Source organism: Alosa sapidissima, chromosome 13 (genome assembly GCF_018492685.1).
Source record: "Alosa sapidissima isolate fAloSap1 chromosome 13, fAloSap1.pri, whole genome shotgun sequence".
Classification (NCBI taxonomy): Eukaryota; Metazoa; Chordata; class Actinopteri; order Clupeiformes; family Clupeidae; genus Alosa; species Alosa sapidissima.
Window position 1 is genome coordinate 7,126,181 of NC_055969.1, and position 6,000 is coordinate 7,132,180.

Here is a 6,000-nt window from a genome sequence, read left to right on the forward strand (position 1 = left end):
GATATCCTGTGCCATAATGTAAAAGAGGACATGTGTTAATTCAACTGTGCTGTACCCTGGGTTATGGGGCATCCTAATAGCTATTCATTTCTAAATCCAGAGAACTTTAACCTCTTTTTGTTCATTTGTAATATTTCTGTTTGACTCTTACAAAGTTTTTCCCTTGAATTTCTGCTTGTTTGACATCTCCCTCCTCTGTGTTCTCAATTCACACTTTGTCCTCCAAGTCATCATTGTCCAGTTCAGATAGAGTCAAAATTCATTCATTCCAAATACATATCAGTTACATGGTACTGCTTGGATTCCAATTTCAATTTTATTCCAGATCCAGTTTTTCAGTGTTCTCAACTCACTCGTTTCCACAGGGACAGGAAGTTCCGTTTGCTCAGCCAGGCTCATCTCCTGCTCCCTTCCCTCCACAGGTTCCTCCTCACCATCACAGGCAGGACTCTCTAATATAAAACATGCTTCATTATTGAGGTTCAGCCCAAACATTAACCTAAACCATTCTGAAATACAAATGTGTTGATTCTAGTCGTCTTTTTCACTTACGTGGCTGGTGTCCCCTGCAGGACCATGTTTTGCCATCTCTGGCTGCAGGCCTTTTTGCCTGACAGGGGTGCACAGCCTGTAGAAAAGATCAGAAAAATAATTGCTGAATTACACTAAAACATTCCACGTGATCGTTTATTCTATTTTTACTCTTTTTCTCAAGTTCACTAACACTTCTCCATGTTTTCCTGGACGACTGGTGTCCTTCCCAGGATCATATCCTGCCATTTCTGGCTGCAGGCCTTTTTTCCCCTCAGGGGCAAGCAGGCTACTGAAATGGTAATAGGAATATTTGGTCAGCCATCATTTCAAACACTACTGAATTACGCTACTTTAATGTCATAATGTCAATTGCAAGACACTCTGGTAATGAGTAATGATGCACGTTACTTTTGCCAATTGTATCATGGGGAGCCAATCTCATCGGTGAATCTGATATAGGTGGGCCAAAGGCGAGCTAAACAGATGACAGTCGTAGTGTTATCTAATTGCGTTGAAGTCCGGAATCAGTAAACATTGGTCGTATATTCTTATCCAATTGTGTGCAGTGAGATTTTCAAATGCATGCTTGGTGCCGCCCCTTGAGTTGGGCCATTACATTATTCGTGGCCAGACCCTTAATCTTTCTAGATTACCAGGGTCTGGAATCTCCAGGCTATATAGGACACTGACTGGATCTTAATTCAATGATCAAGATATATATCTCCAACCGCCCACTGCGGTCTTCTGATGAGCGTCTGTGTCAACTAGCCATAAACGCTAGGTCAAATTCAAGACTCTTTTCCTCAGTGGTTCCTTGTTGGTGGAATGAGTTGCTCAGTGCTCTTCGTTCCTGTGATAGTTTTTTTTTTTTTTTGTTCACTTAGTTTATTAATGGCAGCAGACATAGCATCCTGGGTTTTAGCCTCCTGCGAGCACAGAGTCCTGTGAGTTTTTGCGGGCTTGAGCCCATGCCAGTTATAGGTTATAGGTCAATACACAATGTTTTCAGAGACTGCATTACATTGTTTGTTCATTAAAATTGTTTATTGTTTTGATATGTGATGGGAAATATGTTGTGTGTTAGCCTATATAAAATTAGCCTGAATCAAGGTTTAGATTTTTTTTAAGTGGTGTATTAATATGTACATCATACCTAAACCCTAACACTGGCTAAGGTCAAGTTCAAAATTATTCTTTTTTATTCTGAGATCTGAGCAGCGCTGCATGAAGTTCAAAGTTGAATGAGTTGTACACGTGCAAAGACATGTGGAATTTAACCTAATTTACATTACTTACCGTCCAGTTGCACTCACCCCTATCATCATGAAGTGCTTGGTCCTGGCCCATCTCAAAACCTGCTTACCACCCTCACTGGACCCCTTCCAATTTACCTACCGTCTACCATCTCTATGGCACATCTGTCCTGTCCCACCTTGTCAATAGCAACACCTATGTGAGAATGCTGTTCATTGACTTTAGTTCAGCATTCAACACCATCATCCCGTCCAAAAAGATCACCAAACTAAGTGAACTGTGCATCAATACCTCCCTCTGTAACTGGATTCTGGACTTCCTAACCAACAGACCTCAGTCTGTTAATCACACCTCCTCAACCATCACCCTGAACACCGGCGTACCATATAGGATGTGTGCTGAGCCCTCTCCTCTACTTCCTCTTCACCTACGACAGCACACCTGTAGGCTACATGGCTCTAACACCATTGTCAAGTTTGCAGATGACACTACAGTGATTGGTCTCATCAGCAACAACGATGAGACGGCCTACAGGGAGGACAGCACTTAACATCATGGTGCACTGACAACAACCTGGCTCAACACCAAGAAGACCAAAATACTCATTGTGGACTTCTGGAAGTCTAAAGCTAGCACACAAACCCCTATTCTCATAAATGGGACTGCGGTAGAGTGTGTCACCAGCTTCAAGTTCACCAGTGTCTCTTCTTTCTGAGGACACTAAAGAAGGTCCAACTGTCTCCTCAGATCCTGGTGAACTTCTACCGCTGCACCATCGAGAGCATCCTCCCCAACTGTGTCACAGTTTGGTATGGCAACACTGCTCTGACCACGACCGAAAAGCACTGCTGAGGGTGGTGAAAACTGCCCAACCCATCACCGGTTCCTCACTCCCCTCCATTGAGGCCATCCAGGGCAAGCGATGCTTGCTTAAGGCGCACAGCATCATCAAAGACAGTTCTCACCCCAACCACAGACTGTTCACACCGCCCCCCCCTCCTTGCCTGTGCCTGTTGATGTGTCCACCACCATGGCAACCTTGACAGGGACAACAAGGAGGTGGACCCCCCCCCCCCACACACACACACACACACACACACCGACATCAAAGTCAAAGTCAAAGTCAAAGTCAGCTTTATTTTTATTGTCAATTTCTTCACATGTTCCAGACATACAAAGAGATCGAAATTACGTTTCTCACTATCCCACGGTGAAGATAAGACATATTTTACCAATTTAAGTCCACAGACAAACATAACATTCAAGTAAACAAAAAAGTAAGTAAATAAGTAAATAAGAGGGCACATATAATAATGAAAAAATAAGAGCAGCAAAATTTGGTTGAAATTGTGCATAGACAGTCAATAAAATAAAATACTAGTGCAAAGTCAGGCCAATAAAAGGCTTGGGTAGTTCTGTTTGACCTAAGTAAGAAAGAAAGTGGCATAGTGGTGCAAGTTATGTAAGAGCAGCAGAAGTGTTGTGTTTTCAGGACAACAACAACAAGTTGTAAAGTGTACAAGTGTGCAAGTGGAGTAGTGCAGGCGGCCATTGTGGGTCCAATGTCCAGGATGTTATGTAGCTGAGGGTGGAGGGGGGAGAGGGGGGAGAGAGTTCAGCATCCTTACAGCTTGGTGTATGAAGCTGTTGGTGAGTCTGGTAGTGCGGGAGCGCAGGCTTCTGTACCTCTTCCCAGAGGGCAGTAGATCAAACAGATTGTGAGCGGGGTGACTTGCATCACTCACAATTTTGGTCGCCTTGCGGGTGAGGTGGGTGGTGTAAATGTCCTTCAGGGAGGGGAATGAAGCACCAATAATCCTTCCAGCTGTGTTCACTATGCGCTGCAGGGCTTTCCTGTTGTATTCAGTGCAGCTTCCGCCCCACACAGCGATACAGCTGGAGAGGATGCTCTCAATGGTGCTTCGGTAGAATGTGGTCATGATGGCTGGTGGAGCACTTGCTCGCCTGAGTTTCCGCAGGAAGTACAGGCGGCGCTGAGCTCTCTTCGCCAGTGATGCAGTGTTGGTGGTCCAGGAGAGGTCTTCACTGATGTGCACCCCCAGGAATTTGGTGCTGCTCGCTCTCTCCACCACAGCACCGTCGATGGTCAGTGGCAGGTGTTGGGTGTGACCTCTCCGGAAGTCAATCTCTTTGGTCTTGCTGACGTTCAGCAGGAGGTTGTTGTCCCTGCACCACGTGGTCAGATGGTCGACCTCCAACCTGTATTGAGTCTCGTCGCCCTTGGTGATGAGACCCACCAGAGTTGTGTCGTCAGCAAATTTCACTATGTGATTGTTGCTGTAGGTTGCAGTGCAGTCATGCGTCAGCAGGGTGAAGAGCAGCGGACTGAGCACGCAGCCTTGGGGGGCCCCCGTGCTCAGTGTGATGCTGCTTGAGGTATTGTTGCCAACACGTACTACTTGGGGCCTCTGACAGAGGAAGTCCAGTAGCCAGTTGCAGAGGTAGGTACTGAGTCCCAGTTTGTCAAGTTTGCAGATGAGTTGTTGTGGTATTATGGTGTTGAATGCAGAACTGAAGTCTATAAACAGCAATCTCACATATGAGTCTCTTTTTTCCAGGTGGGTGAGGGGTGGGTGGAGGGCAGAGCAGATTGCATCCTCTGTAGACCGCTTGGCTCGGTATGCAAACTGGAAGGGGTCCAGGGTGGGGGGGAGAATGGATTTGATATGTGACATGACAAGCCGCTCAAAGCACTTCATGATGATCTGCACTACCCTATCCCACCCATAGTGTTCTATTTATTTACAAATGTACATACTGTAATTACACTTATACATAGCCATATTCTACTGTTCATTCATCCTGCACACACATTCTTACTACTCTTATGTTACTGTTTCTGCACTACAATGGTACTGTTACCACACTGCACATAGCTGTACATATCTGTAGCTGTACATAGCTGTACATATCTGTCTGTCTATTTTCATACTGAATATCCATATTTATTCTGTTTTCTTATGTTAATACACTGCATATACCTGTATTATTCTTACTACTATTATAATGTTACTGCTACCACATTGCACATATCTATCTGTACATCATACATTGTTCATATTACATAGCCATATTTATTCTGCTCCTATAAGGTAACTGCTAATACACTGCACATATTTATATTCAATTTATATTACTCTAAACCAGTGTTTCACAAACTTTTTTTCTGGGGACCCACTTTTTAAAAATGACAGACCATCGCGACCCATTTCACTTCAGATCTAACATGCAACCACCAATATTATTTTAAGCCACAGGTTCTCAAACTTTTCTATGAATTCTCAACTCTGAATAAATAAGTATAAGTAAGTATAAGTATATATACTCTTTTGATCCCGTGAGGGAAATTTGGTCTCTGCATTTATCCCAATCCGTGAATTAGTGAAACACACTCAGCACACAGTGAACACACAGTGAGGTGAAGCAATAGACAAAGATAATGCACCTTTACTGTAGCCTAGTAAAGTTTGTGAGGTGGAAAACGAAAGGAAATAATAGCATTTCAAATGTCCATTTAAATTGTGGCCTAATGTAATGCACTGTTGTGCATTTTAAATCCGAAATAATAAGGAATGTGAGGAGGCGCCCCACAGAAAGGTTTCATTTTGCGAGTAGATGTCCACGCTGTCCCCTCTGAGACGCGTTCGCCCCCCAGTTTCAGAGTTATTCTAAATGCAGAATTGCACAGAGGGCCGTGACTGTGGTAGTTAACAAACTAGATCCTAATAGAAAACTGCTTAGCTTTCCTGGTATAAATGGTATAAGTTAGGCCTATTACACAAATAGGCGACCCAAATAAAATCTCCTGCGACCCACCCGTGGGTCACGACCCAGACTTTGGGAACCAGTGCTCTAAACCACCTTCTGTAAATCAACTGTATACTACTGTCTACACTGTACTACTGTATACTACTGTCCACACTGCACTATATTTCTTGACCTGTCTATGCACCACCACCTGTCTATACTAGGCTACTGTATATCACATTACACTTGTCTGCTTTTTTTGCACTTCTGGTTAGACGCAAACTGCATTTCGTTGTCTTTGTACTTGTACTCTGCACCATGACAATAAAGTTGAATCTGATCATCTAATCTATTTGTTACATGTCAATTTATTCTGGTTAGCGGAACGAATGTGCTGTGTCTCGGAACTATGTATTCATATGAGTTGTTTCCTTACTGCAGTTT